The following is a 17,737-nucleotide window of genomic DNA, read 5'->3' as shown; positions in this document are numbered from 1 at the left end:
TATTTGGGGTCGAGGAATAACTCAAAATTGCAGAAAATGTGCGTCTGTGCGACTCTTCTGGGGCCAGAGAGGATTAACTTCTTTGTCCATCAGTTTTCCCGTCTGCAGAGTGGGGATAATGATAGCACCTATCTTAGAAGCTTATTACAAAGCAAATAATATATTTCAAATCCTGGCAGGTAAACCTTGGGAGCTTTCGTTGTTACTACTACTACTCCAAGGAGGTCCATCATTGAGCATGTGTTGTGTATCAGGGCCTGGGCTAATTGCCAGGGGTAAAAAAGTGAATGAGACATCTTGTCCTCAGGGAACTCCACAGATTTAAGGTATAAATAGGAACTCATTGTGGTTCCAGCTATGATTTTGGACATACAGGGGACTGTGAATGCACAGAGAAGGCAGTTAACCCAGATTTCCGGAGATGAGGTTGGGGAGGGTGGTCAAAGAGAGTTTCCAAAAGAAGATGACTTCCAAAATGAGACATGAAGGCTGCCTCTGTATTGGCCGGAAGATGAAGCTGGTGGAGTGCATAGTGTTCTAGGCAGAGAGAACGGCCAGTGCAAGGTCCTGGGGAGAGAGTGCAGGCTTCTTGGGCATCTGCAGGGATTTCATAGCCTGTTAAGAGACAGATTCCGGGAAGTGGAAGTGATCTGGCTCAGTGTGTTTGAGAGATAAGCAGGTGCTCTTCTTATAGAAGAAAGACTTTACTTGTATCTCCTCCTAAGTTTGGACTTTGTCATGGCGGTTAGTGGGGAGCACCAAAGGATTTAAATCAGGCAGTGAGTGTGTGTTGCGTGATCAGAGGTATGGTTTTCAAAAGATCAGGGATTTTTTTGTTCTCTCTTGGTCTCATCACTTCTCCAGTCAGTTTTTCACATTGCAGCTATTCATTTATGGGGATTCAAAAAAAAATATTAACTGAGCACCTGTTATGTGCCAGGCACTGTGTAAGTAGTAAGGAATCAGGTTCCTGCCCTCATGGCATGTATTCCAGACATTAAAGGTACATTCATGGAGATAAAAGCAGTCTAGTACAACTGGAACTGAATCAGTATTGGAAGAGACCCATTCAGAGAGTTTTTTCTTTTTTCTTTTAAAGGCCCAGGTCATTCAGGGCCACTATCTTGTACACTCTAGGCAGAACCATTCACTTAGAACTACACCAAGAAGAAATGGCCAGAGAAGTGGGAGGAAAACTAGGAGAGTGTAGTAACGAAAGCCCAAGGAAGAGGTCCACTTTGCTGGATGCTGCTGAGATTTCAAGTAAAAGAAGTTAAACGTTAAAAATGTGCCTTTTGCATAAGTAAATATAGAGGTCACTGAAGACCCAGTTGAGCAGATTTGGTGAAATGTTGGGGGTGGAATCTATAATATCGGCAGCTTCCAAAGGTTCAATGTAATATGTCAGTGGGAAGAGGAGAGAGTGGGATGTGAGAAAGTAAAGGCAAAGTGTAGGCAGCTCCAAGAAGTTTGGCTGTGAAGAGAAGCGAGAAAGCTGGAGAGCAATTGGGGAATCAGGTGAAGTCTTTTTAAGCAGGAGAGAGACACAAGCAGATTTAAATGCTGATGGCAAACAGCCAGTAGTGAGGGAGAGACAAAATACAGGAGATGAAGGGAAAAATCAATGGCACAACTTTCCAGCTAATGTGACAGTGGATGCGATCCACAGCACAGATCCTTTACAAAGAGTCTGATGACGGCTTTTTTGTTTTGTTTAGTTTAGTTTTGGAGACGTGGGAAGCAAGGTAATTGCTGAAAAGGAGCACACCTGTGTAATGCAACCAGAAGAAATAAATAAAAAATGTAAGCATGGAGAGAAAGTTCTATCTTCTTTCTCAACAGATAGGAAACATTTATTGAACTAACATTGTGTTAAGCACTCTCGATGCACTAGTCTCAGTTGAAAACGTGATCTTTACATCAACCCTGGGAGATAGCCTCTAGTGTAATTCCCAGCTGATGGATGAGGAAATGGAGGTAAAAAATGCTTAGCCAAGGTCACACAGGATTTGAATCCAGGCCTGCCTGAGCCAGAGCTTTTGCTCTTAATCGCTATCTAAATGATACAATTGTCTGCCTATGATATGATTATCTGCTGAGAAAATTCAAGAGAATTGAGTTAAAACTAAGCAAGCTACAAGATAGACAAAAAGCAATAGTAAGAAAATGGAATTGTAGGTGAAATGACAATAGCAACATGAAAAATAAATACCTAGGAATAAACTTTAAAATAAATGTGCCTAGCTAGTCAGATAGAATAAGAGTTGGCTGGAGGTTTGGAGGTAGGGGTCAGGATGGGTGCTTGTGTGAAGAGGCGGTATTTTTGCCTTGGGAAAATCAGGGTATGGATACCAGAAAAAAAGGCGTGTAAAAAAACCAGGTGTCTGTTATGGACATGATGAGAAAATATGCAAAGATGCTGACTGTGATGTTTTTATAATATTGAAAAACTGAAAACCGACTGGTTAAATCATGATGCAGTTATATGATGGGTACTATCAGCTGTTAAAAAAGGAGGTGGGAGCCATATATATGAGAAAGATGTTTACATCATATGGTTAGGTGTAAAAACAGATTACAGTATGTTTCTATTTTTGTTTTCTTAAGTGTATACATACATATTTATAGGAAAAATGTCTAGAAAGATGAGTTGTTTAAAACAATTTTTTATTTTTAATTGTGGTAAAATACCCATAAATTTATCATAACCGTTTTTAAGTGTACGGTTTAGTAGTGTTAATATTCACAGTGTTGTGCAGTCAACCTCCAGAACTTTTTCATCTTGCAGAACTGAAACTTTATACCCATTAAAACAACTCCACGTTTTCCCCTCTCCCTAGCTCCTGGCAACCACCATTCTACTTTCTGTTTCTATGGATATGTCTACTCTGGATACTTCATATAAGTGGAATCATACAATATTTGTCTCTTTGCGATTGGCTTTTTTCACTTAACATCATGTCCTCAAGGTTTGTGTATGTTGTAGCATGTGTCAGAATTTCCTTCCTTTTTAAGGCTAAATAATATTCCATTGTGTGGATATACACATTTGGTACATACATTGTATTTATGAACACATTTTGTTTATCCATTCCATAGATGGACATTTGGGTTGCTTCCCCCTTTTGGCTATTTTGAATAATGCTGCTACAAACATGAATGTGCCAGAAAGATAAGTTCTTTATGTCTGTGTCGTGAGATCATGGGGAGACTTTTATTCCTTTCCTTATTGCCTTATTTTTCTTTTTTATGAGCATGAATGGCTTTCATAATTGGAAAAAGCAATAAGGATATATCCTATTTGGGGAGATGGGAGAGTAAAGGTTAAAAAAAAAAAAAGGGGCCTGGTCTAGGGCAGTGGCAGCAGGAGTGGAATGGAGTGGGCAGATTTGAGAGATGTTTCAGGAGAATCAACAGGACTTGACAACTAAGAGGTAAGGCAGAAAGGAGTGGAGGATGAAGACTTGGGGGCCTGTGGGGAGAAGGGGCTTAGACTAGGGGAGGAGGGAGGAAATAAGGCTGGAGAGCCACCTGAGCCTTTTTGTTCAGGAGTTTGGACTCTTTCCTGAAAGCAGAGGGAAACCATTGAAAGGAAGGGAAATGACTTAATCAGATCCGCATTATAGAAAGATCACCCTGGCTCCCGCCAACCCGTTCTGCAAGCTGAAGCCAGATAGTGACAGATTTCCCTTTGTGTTACTTAGACTTGAACCTTTGTTAATTTCCTTTTATTTGAGATGAAGCATTAATGCTGGAAGATGCAAATCTATTCTTCTCAAAGCACCTGGAATATTTCAAACAAAGTCCTGTTTAGATTACCTTGATTCCTAATTGCATTCTGTTTTATCTTAACACAGTCTCCTGAAAATTACTTTCTACCTTTAGCAGGGGAAATATAATTGGGAAAGTAAAAATGAAATATAAACAACTCAAGTTAGAGACTTTCAATTTTTTTTAAAATAGATTTTATTTATTTTTGGCTGCATTGGGTCTTCGGTGCTGCGCGCAGCCTTTCTCTAGTTGCGGCGAGCGGGGGCTAGTCTTCATTGCAGTGCGAGCGCTTCTCATTGCAATGGCTTCTCTTGTTGCGGAGCACAGGCTCTAGGCGCACAAGCTTCAGTAGTTGTGGCACGCGGGCTTCAGTAATCGTGGCTCGCGGGCTCTAGAGCGCAGGCTCAGTAGTTGTGGCGCCCGGGCTTAGTTGCTCCGCGGCATGTGGGATCTTCCCAGACCAGGGCTCAAACCCGTGTCTCCTGCATTGGCAGGTGGATTCTTAACCACTGTGCCACCAGGGAAGCCGCAAGACCTGCAATTGACTGAAATATCTTTGACACTCTCCTTTGGGGAGAAAGGGGCCAGTGAAGTAAACAGTGTCTTATTAAAGGGTCACTACAAAACAAAAATTGTTGAGAGTTCAAATGGATTCAGCTTATTACCTATCTCTATTCCCACAAACCTATAATGTGTCTCTGCTTCCAGAGCATCGCAGAGAGGGAATTAACTATCGTGCTGATGTTTTTAAGCATTTTGCAGTTTATGAGAGGTGCATGTCCAAAAGATGTAAACCCATGATCTCATTTCATTCCTCCCAGTAACTCTTAAATAGGGATTATCATTTCTGTTTTCAAATGAGGAAATTGAAGATCAAAGGATTTAAGAAACCTCCCAGCTCCTATATCTAATGAATTCTGGAGTTTGAATCCAGGTTTTCTTATTTTCTTTTTATATTATAGCTTCTTATTATGGAAAGTTTTAAACATATACAAAAGTACAAAAGATGGTATAATACCTTATACTCATACCCCAGCTTCAACAGATACCAACATATGGTCAGTTTTATTTGATCTGTACCCCCGACTCCCTCCCCACCTTAGATTATATTAAAGCAAATCCTAGACATCATATCATTTCATCTATAAATACTTTAATACACATCTAAGAGGTAAGGATTTTTTTCACCCCCTTTTTCCCCCTATAATCACACCTAAGAAAATGAACATAGTAATTCCTAAATATTACCTAGTATCCGTTTGGTATTCAGTTTCCTCAGTTATCTCATAAATGTCTATTTACAGTTGGTTTGTTTGAATTGGGATCCAAACAAGGACCACCTATTACATCTGGTTGATAGTCTCGTAAGTCTTTGAATCTATAGCAGTTTCGTCTCTTCTTCCCCGCCGCCCTTGCCTTTTATTTGTTGAAAAATCAGGTCATTTGTCCTGCACAACTACTCTGGATTTGACTGGTTTTATCCCTTTAATGTGTTCCTCTATTCCCTTTATTTTTTTGTCCATTGCACTTTATGGGTGGTGCTGTGTATCATACCAGCAGGCAGTAAAGTCTGGCTCTCACCTTGTGTGATATTAAGATTGATCATTGGGTTCAGGTGTTTGTTGGCAGGATCCCTTCATTGTAAGTTTCTCATTAGCCTTTCACAGAATGGTTTTAGCAGCTGTTAATTATCATTGCCAAGATCTACTATTTCATTAGGGGTTGCAAAATGAATCCAGGTTTTCTGATGCCAAGTCATGTGCTCTGTTAAATCCCACTGTCTCCTGATTAAAGGAAGCCTTTGCACAACTGTCATGTATTTTCCCTTCTGGTAGGTGAAGAAAATTCCCTCAGTTAATAATTCAGCTTAATATATATTTTTTAAGAAAACAGAGCCTGTATGTTCTGTTCAATACTGGTTACTTACAACATTGCTTTCCTGGGTTGGTCTTATGTGCTGGCAAAACCACACTGTGAAGGGCTGCTTGTACCAGTGCTTTTCAAACCGTAGGTTGTTACCTACAGTAGGTTGGGAATTAGTAGGTAGAGGAGTTATTTGGGAGAGGAGTTCCAGCATATTTTTTTTTTAGTGGAAAAAAACAATAGAAAGAACAGAAAAAAGATTATATCTCATATATTAAGAATAAGCTTTCTTTTGTAAAACTTTTTTTCAGCCCTTTTTATGTATGTGTAAGCCAGTGGTATAAAATGCATTCCATATTGAGGTCATGTTCAAAACCATATTGTTCCAGTGTTCAGATGACCACCCTGAGATGTAGCAAATTTCTCAGCCAAGGATTCAATTATGTTCAAATCTACTACTTACAAAATAGTGCAGTACATTGATCCATTTTAGAATGTCATTTAAAAGATTTTTTGGGTGACCTCCAGTTAACCAAAATTACATTACCCCCAATAGCCTAATCCTCTACTATTCCAGTTGGATTGAATACGTGGAGAAATGTGAACTCTCCAGGGATTTTCATATGTAGATATTTTCGATTCTCTGTTTCCCTTGAGGTGGGGTAGATGATTTCATCCAGCACTGACATCATTGAAAGCATGCTGGAGTCTCATCAGTATGAGTTGGTTGGGAAGAGGAGAGAAGTCAGGACTGGGCCGGTGGAGAAACTGACTCAGCCTCTTGGCTGGTTTCTGGGGGGAGGGCAGCCATTCCTCCCAGGCTCACAGTGGTAACAAAAGTAGTCCTAATATTGTTCCTGCCCTGATTAGGATTGGCTAGGACATGAGTGGGTGGGGTATTTAGTGACACCAGCCAGGGAGGCCTAGGAAATGCAGATGTTGCACTACAGCGTGCAATTAACATTTTAAAGCTATGGAGACTGGAATCCGAGAGTGTCTGTTGATCAGAATCAACCAGTAAATGCGGGAGCAAAGTTTCAGGGCTTTACCATATTTCGAATATTGTAATATTCTGAATAAATGTATGGCGTTGAGTAAGTTCTTTAATAATAGTACCTACTACATACAGTTGTTCTAAGGATTGACTGTGTAGTTAAAGCACTTAACATAGTGCCTGTTCGTGGGAACCCTTCAGTAAATATTAGCTGCTATTATTATTTTTCTTCTTTCTTTTTTGATAATGAACTTAATTATGTATATATTTAACCTCTCCTTATTGATTAAATGATTAAAACAGTATTAGAAGGATTTTTAAAATATGAGATATAATTGACATATAACATTGTATCAGTTTTAGGTGTGCAACATAACGATTTGATATATGTATATATTATGAAACGATTACCACAAGTTTAGTTAACAAACATCACCGCACATAGTTACAATTTTTTTTTGTTTTTCTTGTAATGAAAACTTTTAAGATTTACTCTCTTAGCAAATTTCAAATATACAAATACGTTATTTTTACTAGTCACCATGCTATACATTATATCCCCAGGACTTAACTAATCTTATAACTGGAAGTTTGTACCTTTTGATTACCTTCACCCATTTCACCTATCTACCCCTGCCCCGACCCCTGCCACCTGTCTCTGGCAACTGGCAACCACCAGTCTGTTCTCTGTATCTATGAGTTTGGTTTTCTTTTTGGATTCCACATATAAGTGAGATCATACAGTATTTGTCTTCTGTCTGACTTATTTCACTTAGCATAATGCCCTCAAGATTCATCCATGTTTTTTGTTTTGTTTTTTTTGTTTTTCTAAAATTTATTTATTTATTTATTTTTGGCTGTGTTGGGTCTTTCGTGCTGTGCGCAGGCTTTCTCTAGTTGTGGCGAGCGGGGGCTACTCTTTGTTGTGGTGCGCAGGCTTCTCATTGCGGTGGCTTCTCTTGTTGTGGAACACGGACTCTAGGTGCGCAGGCTTCAGTAGTTGTGGCACGTGGGCTCAGTAGTTGTGGCTTGCGGGCTCTAGAGCACAGGCTCAGTAGTTGTGGCACACAGGCTTAGTTGCTCTGCGGCATGTGGGATCTTCCCGGGCCAGGGCTTGAACCTGTGTCCCTTGCATTGGCAGGCAGATTCTTAACCACTGCACCACCAGGGAAGCCCTTGTTTTGTTTTTGTTTTTAGTTTTTGCTTTATAACAAAGTGAATCGGCTATACATATACGTATATCCCCATATCTCCTTCCTCTTGCATCTCCCTCCCACTCTCCCTATCCCACCCCTCCAGGTGGTCACAAAGCACCGAGCTGATCTCCCTGTGCTATGCGGCTGCTTCCCACTAGCTATCTGTTTTACATTTGGTAGTGTATATATGTCCATGCCACTCTCTCACTTCGTCCCAGCTTACCCTTCCCCCTCCCCATATCCTCAAGTCCGTTCTCTACATCTGCATCTTTATTCCTGTCCTGCCCCTAGGTTTTTCAGAACCTTTTTTTTTAGATTCCATATATATGTGTTAGCATACGGTATTTGTTTTTCTCTTTCTTACTTCACTCTGTAATCCATGTTGTTTTAAATGACAGTATTGCCTTTTTATGGCTTTCTAGTATTTCATTGTGTGTGTGTATATATATACACACACCATATTTTCTTTATCCGTTCATCTGTCGATGGACACTTAGGTTGTTTCCATGTCTTGGCTATTGTAAATAATGCTGCCATGAACATGGGGATGCAGATCATTTTCCAAAATAGAGATTTCATTTCCTTTGGGCAAATACCCAGAAGTGGAATTGCTGGGTCGTATGGTAGTGCTGTTTTTAATTTTTTGAGAAACTTCCACGCTGCTTTCCATAGTGGCTGCACCAATTTACCTTCCCACCAACAATGCCCAAGGGTTCCCATTTTTCCACGTCCTTGTCAGCACTTGTATTCTGTTGTCTTTTTGAGAAAAGCCTCTTAACAAGTGTGAGCTGATATCATTGTGGTTTTGATTTGCATTTCCCTGATGATTAGTGATGTTGAGCACCTTTTCAGGTACCTATTGGCCATTTGTATGCCTTCTTTGGAAAAATGTCTATTCAAGTCCTCTGACTGTTTTTTAGTCAGATTGTTTGTTTTTCTTTGCATTGCATGAGTTCTTTATATATCTTGGAAATTAACCCCTTATCAGGTATTGATTTGCAAATATTTTCTCCCATTCTGTAGGTTGCCTTTTCATTTTTTTGATGGTTTCTGTTGCTGTACAGAAGCTTTTCAGTTTGATGTAGTCCCACATGTTTATTTTTGCTTTTGTTGCCTTTGCATTTGGTGTCAGATCCAGTCTTTGCCAAGACTGATGTCAAGGAGTTTACCCCGCCTTGTTTTCTTCTAGGAGTTTTATGCTTTCAGGTCTTATGTTCAAGTCTTTAATCCATTTTGAGTTGATTTTTGTATATGGTGTAAGAAGTGGTCAAGGTTTATTCTTCTGCATGTGGCTGCCCAGTTTTCCCAACACTATTGAAGTCACGATCTTCTTTCTGTTGTATATTCTTGACTCCTTTGAATAAAATTAATTAACCGTATATGTGTGGGTTTATTCCTGGGCAGTTCAACTCAATTCTCTTCCATTGATCTATGTGTCTATTATTTCTGAAATATGTTTCACAGTGTTGATTGGTTAAGCTTCCTGCTACCCCCTGCTCAGTTTCATTTTTCAGCTGCTGCCTTTACTTCCATATGGACTGGTGGCACACACCTCTTACTGAAAAAATGATTCCTTTGGTTTGAGACAGCTAATAGCTGCCAGTATTAGAGAGATTAGCACCTAGTTGAGTGGCTCTGAAAATGGTAGGATTTGGGGGAGATATATAGGCAGATGATACCTCGTAAACAAAGAAACAGAGCAAAATGTTTCTTTTTTGTTTTTAATTTAATTTTTACTTGTATCAGAGTAATTCTATGCTGTAACATTCTCTGTTTGGGCATCTCAACTGCCTGGAGAATGGCGGTTTCATATACAAATGTCATTTAAAAATATAACTTCTAAGTTTTCATAAACAATTTATTATGAGAATGTTTAGTCGTATATGAGGCAGATTGGGGTGATTTTTTTAAAAAGTGATTCTCTGTAGCCAGTGTACTTCTAGGACTAGACTGTGTTTCTGTTTGAACACTTGTACCAAAGCCTAGCATTCTACTGCTTACTGATTGTATTTTGCTGCCTAAGAAAATAAATACTATATATATTATAAGTTAGTTTATCTGAAACATAATACCTGTTTCCTTGTGGTTTTTAAGTTAAAATCTGAGGCATTAGATCTTTTCAGTTTAGGTTCTTTTCTTATGGATAATCTATTCAAGCTGAAGGCACTATGATTGAAAGTAACTGAAACTTAATTAAAATGATATTTCCAGAGAGGCTCCTAAAAATGGTGTAGCTTTCCTATGGCTTCAGAGCCATTGGTCTCTTTCAGCCAATATTTCGAAAATGCTAGAACTTGTAGGAATGCAGAGTTGTATAGCGGGAAGAACAAGACCTTGGATTTCAGGCAGATCAGGGTGACCTCGGGCAAGGTCTTGTAGTCTTGGTTTCCTTATCTGTGAAATATCTCATGAGGTCCTTTGAGAGTTAACCATTATAAAATGAGACCACTACAAGGGGCTTATTAAATGTGAGTTATCTTCTTTTCTTCCATTCCCAATTCCACAAGCCTACCTGCTACGTGCTTCTACTTACCACCCAAAGGAGACTTGAAAAAGAAGAGTTGGTTATCTAATCTGAATTTGCAACATAAATTAAACATATGTAATTATATTGCTTTCTTGTGTGCATAGGGTTTAACAGTCAATGGTTCTTGATGATCTCTGCTTGTTGTATGTGGTGTGTATGTCCATCTTTTCCAAACCAAAAAGTTGGGACTTGTGTTCTGATGAGTATAGTATACTTAGAGGGTCAAGAGAACAGAATATTTTAAAAATAGTGCAGTCTCACGGAAATCATAGATGTGTTCTTATGTGTCCAAAGGAAACAGTACAAAGGCATGGTTAGGAGGCATTGGAGTCCTTTGGACATGAGTTCAAATCTTGGCCCTTTCTACTTTCTTCTACAAGTTACTTAACCTTTCTTTCTTTTTTTTTTTTAATGCTTGAAAAATGTTTATTTTGCTTGATAACTGTAGAAAAGCCCTTATTGTGATTAGCATGTGAATAGGAGGATCATCTTTTTTTTTAATTTTTAACTTTTAATTTTTTTATTGAATGAGTTTCTAAAAATTCTGTAGTGCTTTATAATTTTCAAAAGTTTCACAAACATTATTTAATATAATCTCATAATAACCCTTTTTCCCCCTACCCCTGTATTGCCTCTCCCCCTTCCCTCTCCCCACTAGTAACCACTAGTTTGTTCTCTGTATCTGTGAGTCTGCTTCTTTTTTTACTTAACCTTTCTTTCTAAGCTTCAGCATTTCCTCACTTGTAAAATGGATGTAATGAGAGTTCCTCGTCTCTTGTGAGGATTGCATGAGATAAAGGGCTCAGCACAAGGTCTGGCAGGTAGTAAGTACTTGACATTATCTGCCAACTGTTAGGATTATTATAAGACCTTTGAAACATGTACACTTATTCAGTAACCTTTTTTGGAAAAGCCTGTAGAAGAACAAAAAGTTCTCCTAAATAACTCAGTATTTGGTAACTTACTGTATAATAACTTTTTATCAGGCCTGTATGGAAAAGGCACAGAAATATTAAAGACCCAGTGCCCAACTTTGCATGCCCCTTGGGAAGACCTCATTTATTTGCCTTTCTCACAATATTTGAATAACACTTAGCACCTAGTCCATTGCCTCTAAGATGATCTCTCTATAGTGTGGATATTTTTTGGCTCATGTAACTTGTACTTGCCCCAGAAGTAGGACAGAATTCCACATTAACATAATCCACTGTCTCAGGCTGCTTGCCCTGTGAATCTCTTGGTTGTGTCCTCCCTGGGGTGTTGGCTTCATCCTCAGGCCAGCAGCAAAATATGGGCAGCAGTTCTGGGCCCCAGATCCATGTACGGCACCTGCCAAAGCAGTAGAAAGATTCTTACTTCCTCTGTTCTCCTAAGAATGAGAATTTTCTCAGAACCGCCCCCCATACTAATCCTACAATGTTATTGGCCTGAATTGGGTCATGTGCCCATTCCTGAACCACTTCCTGTCACCAGGGCAACGCCATGCCTTATTGGCTTCCGCCTGGTTCTTAAACAAGTTATTTACGAGGGGGATGAAATTATCTTTAGGCCAATCAGCAACAAAATTGCGTGTCTGTTAGTTTTTCTGTGACTAGGAGGAATGGACACTGAGTAGATTGGTCAGCTAGGATTTGTGTTGGCTGCTGATAACAAAGCTTTAAATAAAACGAGTTATTTATTTTTCTTTCAAAAAACATTAAGTCCGAAATAGGCAATCTGTTGCTGGCATGGCAGTGCCACAGTGCCACAGTCTAGCCTTTTCTCTCTTTCTGCTTCACCATCCTTATCACACGGCTGGCACTCTCATGGTCACCTTGTGGTCACAAGTGGGCTTCTGGCTCTCTAACCAAACAGTCCTTCCTTGAAGCAGGAAGAAGTAGGAGAAGGGAGGGCAAAGGACACCCTTTCAAGTACTAGAAGTCCCAGCCAGCACATACAGTTTACATCTCATTATCCATTTATATCTGTGAAGGAGGCTGGTGAATGTAGTTTCTTAGCTGGACACATCGCTGTTCCCAGCAGCAGAGGAATTCTCTTGCTATGGAAGAGAGGGAAAATGGCTATAGGTCTGGCAACGTGCAGTGCCCACCACGCAGCCAACCGTGTCCTCCATACCCTCCATTTGGAGGAAACCACAGTTTTGTATGTGTTTACTGTCTTTCTGTTCATGTTTTTTTGATCCAATATTGAGACATACTTGATACAATGTTTTATAATTCATATTTTCCATTTAACCACATCGTGATATATATATATATCACGATGTGGCCAATATAATTGCAACTAGCCACATGTTACTGTTTAAATTTTAGTTAATTAAAGTTAAATTAAAAATCCAGTTTCTCAATCTCAGTAGCCACATGTGACTGGTGATTACTGAATTCAGCAGCCCAGGTATAAAACATTTCCATCATTGCAGAAAATTCTGTTGGATGGCACTGCTCTAGAGCCCCAGTGCACTGCAGCTCTCTTCTATTTGGTTTTAGGGAGTTTTAGTGGTCCGAGTCGCTAACTTAGAACTGGGCTGCCTGGGTTTGAATTCTCAATCTGCCATTTACTAGTTGTAAGATCTAGAGCAAGTTACTTAACTTCCCTGTGCCTCAGTTTCCTTATTTGTAAAATGATGGTCACAGTAGTACTTAGACTGTTATTGCGTAGTAAAGGACTTAATGTACGTAGAGTACTTAGAACAGTGGCTGGCACATACTAAACACATTATAAGTATTTGCCATGATGATGATGATGAGAATCAACAAGAGCCAGTTGGCTTTGCCCCCAAGCCTGTTTATCCCAGTTTTACTTGTTATTGTAATTACAAAATAATTGTGAGGTAAACTAATGAAAAAAAAATGAGGACAAAAAGGAAAAAAAAGACATTGCCTTTGTGAAAAATAAGTTGAATGTTCAAAAGACCTGGTAAAAGTGAATGAGTATAAAAAAGTTCTTGTCAATTTAGAGGTGGAAGAGACCTCTGTAAAGACTGAGAGAAAAAAATTCATCAAAATATAGGATTTTCGCCTTTGGACTACTTCACAAGTGGCTTTCCAGTAAAAACTGGAAATCATTTCCTGGGTGTGGTAATGCAGGAACTTTAATTGCTAGAACTTATTCTCAAAGAAAAAGCCTTGGTCCCTTATCAAGTATTTGGCAAATGAACATACAGTTTCAGTGATTCCTGTGTTCGGCTGTTTTTGTTTTTAATGGATTCTACCATTATTAATCCTGATCCCATCAGGGAGAGAGCTTCTATTTTATTTCTTTTTAAATTGTTATGTAGGGATTACTGTGCATCAGTTGAAATGAATGATATCACCAAACCCTGTTGGTGGACATTTATATTATTTCTCAGTTTTTTGTGTTAGAGTTGGTGCGCCATTGAGCTTCTTTACAGCAAAACCTTCTCCAATCAGTGTGTTTTAATCACACTTGGACTTGGGAGGAATGCTAGCCCCTTTTTACTGAGAGGCATGGATTTTGGTCTAGAAATCATTATAATCCCATAAAAGAGGACATGTGGACATTCCAGTCCTAATTTTGCTTTTGGATTTAGCTCCATTTCTTTTTGTGGGCCACTCGCAGATTTTAGATAATGTTTAGTGTTTAATACACCAAAAAGTTTGAACTGTCCTAGAAAAGTCAGTGTAATGCAATTTGTCCTGATGCGACTTCTTTTTCCAATTCACATAGCACTTTGTTTGAACTTTTCTTTTGATAACGTTTATCACAAATAGTCCTCCTTTGTAATTACTTTTGCATTCGTTTTGTATCTGCTACTAAACCCTTAGCTTGTTGAGGACAGCAGTCCTTCATTGGACCTTTGCATGTCCTAACATACGGGCCCTCAATTTATGTTCATGGAATGAGTGAATGAATCTGTCACTTTCTATTATTACATAGCCATCTTTCATAATATTTCCTTTGAATTCATTGTTAGTAGATAGTGTTCTATCCTCTTCGATAGCTTAGATTCCATGTGAGAGCAAAAAAATGGTAAATGTTTATAAGGTGACTTTCAAACATAAAGGTAGAGAGAATAGTGTAAAGAAACCCCCATCACATTGTCATCTAGCTTCAACAATTAACATTTTAGAGCTAATTTTTGATTTGGGTAGAGAGAACATGAAGACTTTGTGGTGCCCATTTTGATTTTGTGGGGAAGGAAGCAGGGCATGTATGATGGGCAGCGTGGAGAAACAGGAGACTGGTGGCCCAGAGACAAACCTGCCTGCCTCCCTCACAGGGTTGTTGTGAGGGTTTCATGAGCTGACACATGAACAGTGTCAAGAACAATGCCCAGCACATGGTGAGTGCAACTCAGGCGCTGCCCCTACCGCCGCCATTACTGCCATTGCCATTACTGTCACTGCTGCATAGCTTGAGGGGGCTGAGTTTGGTGGCTGCGGCACTTACTAACTTAGTAACCTTGGACATCAGACTTTCTGAACTGCAGTTTCTTCATCTGAAAAGTAGGAATGCTAATAGCATCCTATGTACCACACAAGGCAGTGGAATCATGCATGTAAATGTGTTCTGGATTAATGAACATTAATAACAATTTTCCGGAGTGGTGTTCTGATCTGGAGGAACTGTGCTCTTTGGAGCTTTTTGGGAGTCAAGCCTGTCCCTTGTATGGACACTTGTTTGGAGACTTCCTGATATTAGTGGGCCCCAGAGTCATTTGTCAGCCTAGCAAATAAACATTATAGCACAATAAGCTTCATTTCCATTTGCAAAATGTTTGTTTCTAAAGCATGAAAACAATTTCGCTTTATATAGCTTGTCCATATTTGCACTGGAAATGAAATACTTATCAACCAAGTTGATAAAGGGATAAAAATAGTTTTCCTAAGAAACGGTTTGCTGGGGATTAATGTTGGAAAAATTTTGTAGCAGAATCTGTTTCACCATCTTTGAAATATAAATAGTATCTTCATTTGTCTATATTTTCCTTATAAAACTTTGCTCAACTCTTAATTAAAAATAGCTTTCCCAAAGCCAGAATTCCTCTAAAAAAATCAGTTTTCTTTTCTTTTAAATGAAGACTACGTTTTAAACACTCGGCTCTCTCCTCAGTACTGCAAAGAATTCGAATTATTCAGAGCATTCATCCAAACCACACACATACATATCTGTCTGAGATAAGAATTAGTAGATACTGTGGGAAGAGAAATGGAATATCCCTGACGGTTGTAATAAATTTCTGCAGTGTTTGGACAGGGCAATTAACTGTCATGTCTCCTGGGTATGAGAGTTATATAAGTCCAGGTCAGAAAGTCAGTGCCCTAAACTTAAATTCTCAGGAAGACATTCTCTTTTCAAACTACCACTTGCCATTAGGTTTAACTTTTTAAAAGTTTGATTTTTGTTCTTTCAGTTAGTAAAAATTTGGCCTTCTTACCATTTGTAGTTTACAGCGTCTTGAACTTTTATAAACATCTTCATTCAAAGAAACTAACCCCCCATTCTGTATCTCCAAATAACAGAAACAAATAAATACAAAATGCAGTTTTAGCTCAAAAAGAGCAAGATCTTAATTCCACTCTTTGGCCCCAATGACATATGATCTCTTAGCTTTATTTCCCATAGACTGTTCTATTTAAATGTTTTATTACACAGGCTCTTTACTCGATTCTTTTTTCCGGGAATTCCAGTATATTTTGGTGATACTTCTTTTCAAAAGATCCTGCACAAATCACCTCTAGTAGTCATCTAGCCAGTGTTGTATTAGAAGATATGTCACTTCTAATTTAAATTTTAATTTAAATCTAATTGAAACTTCTAGATTGAGAGGGTTGACAGTAAAAACTTAGGATTTTTATAATTGTGGGAATCCTTTACTTCACTGTGATACATGTTTATGTTTCTTTGATTGAAAAGGACGTTAGAAAGGGGTCTGAATGTACTGCTTGGTCCTCCTTGTTAATCACTGAAAAAATGAAGTCGGGAACTAGTTTTAACTTCTGAAGGAACTGGGAGATTTTAATCCAGTATCTGAAATGTACCTTAGTTCTTTATGTACTGAAACTTTAGGATTGAATTTTTTTCTTTCATTTTTGACATATATTGAGCATCTACTGTGTGCTTAGCGTTGTGTTGGGTGTCTTACACATATTAGCTCTTTTAATCTTACAGCAGCACTGGTAGGTGGATAGGACTCAAATACCCAGTTGCTTAGGCTACAAACCTTCTTCCTTGATCTCTTCCACTGTCCTGGCCACACCAGGTCCATTTGGTTACATTGCCATAACAGCAAATCACACACTGCTCCGGCTGCAAACTGTGAACTGTGACAGCAGCGGCGGCCTGCTTGCTGGTGTCTCTGATTCCCTTCTTGTCGCACTACAAGAGTTATGGTTGGACACCTAAAACTAATACAGTGTTATATGTCAGTTACATCTCAATAAAACTGGAGGGTGAGGAGCAAGTACAGAGAGAAAGGAGGGTGGAAGTTCAATGCTCATAATCAAAGACCTTCCATAGAACTCTGTAGTTGTGCTGTCTGATATGGTAGCTGTTAGCCATACACGTGGCTATTCACCTGAAATGTGGCTCGTCCGACCTGAGATGTATTGTACGTAATGGACTTCAAAGACTTAGTACAAAGATCAAGAATATGTTGTTAATGATTTTTATGTTGATTACATGTTGAAATGATGATACTTTAAGAAATGCTGGGTTAAATAAAACAGATTATTAAAGTTATTGAAAAAGTTTCATGTATGTATACATATTATGTAGGTATGTACACAGTAACTACATAGTAGCCAGGGTGATTTTTTTTCAGCTTTTTGAGATAATTGTAGATTCATACGCTGTTGTAAGAAATAATACAGAGAGATCCCATGTACCCTTTACCCAGTTTCCCTCAATAATAGATCTCAGCTCAAATGTCACCTCCTCAAGGCAGTCTTCCCTGATCCCTCGAATCTAGCCTGCTCTATCCACTTTCATTCACCTGTCCTATTACTCTGTTTAATTTTATTCATAGAATTTGCTTCTGTTTGAAATTATTTTTTTATTTAATTGCCTTTGGTCCAGTAGAAGGTGAGCTAAAGAGAGTGGGAACCTTGTCTGTTCTATTCATTGCTTTATCTCCTGTGCCTAGAATAGGACACAAACGTAGTAGGCACTTGATAAATACTTCCTGGATGAGGAAGCAGAGTTTCAAAGTAATTGAGTAGCTTGTCTGTGGTCACACAGTAGTAAGTAGTAGAACTGTGACTTGAAGCCACGGGAACAAAGGACCTAGAATAGAGTTGAGTTTGTCCTGTTCAGAGAACAGATAGGACCATGATGCTGGAGGACAGGCAATGAGAGGGAGAGTGGTACAGCTTCAGCAGTCAGGGCTCGGGTCACCTCAGGCTTTGCAGACCAAGATGAGTGTGG

The 17,737-nt window shown here is 39.0% G+C and overlaps 1 protein-coding gene across 2 annotated transcripts in view; it reads left to right on the top strand.

The window, feature by feature from the left end:
* The window catches only part of PKIG (cAMP-dependent protein kinase inhibitor gamma), a 110,241-nt gene that overhangs the window by 374 nt on the left and 92,130 nt on the right, over positions 1-17,737 (top strand). The window lies entirely within an intron of this gene.

The sequence above is a fragment of the Balaenoptera musculus genome, chromosome 15, assembly GCF_009873245.2.
Source record: "Balaenoptera musculus isolate JJ_BM4_2016_0621 chromosome 15, mBalMus1.pri.v3, whole genome shotgun sequence".
NCBI lineage: Eukaryota > Metazoa > Chordata > Mammalia > Artiodactyla > Balaenopteridae > Balaenoptera > Balaenoptera musculus.
This window is presented reverse-complemented; position numbering and strand designations above follow the sequence as displayed.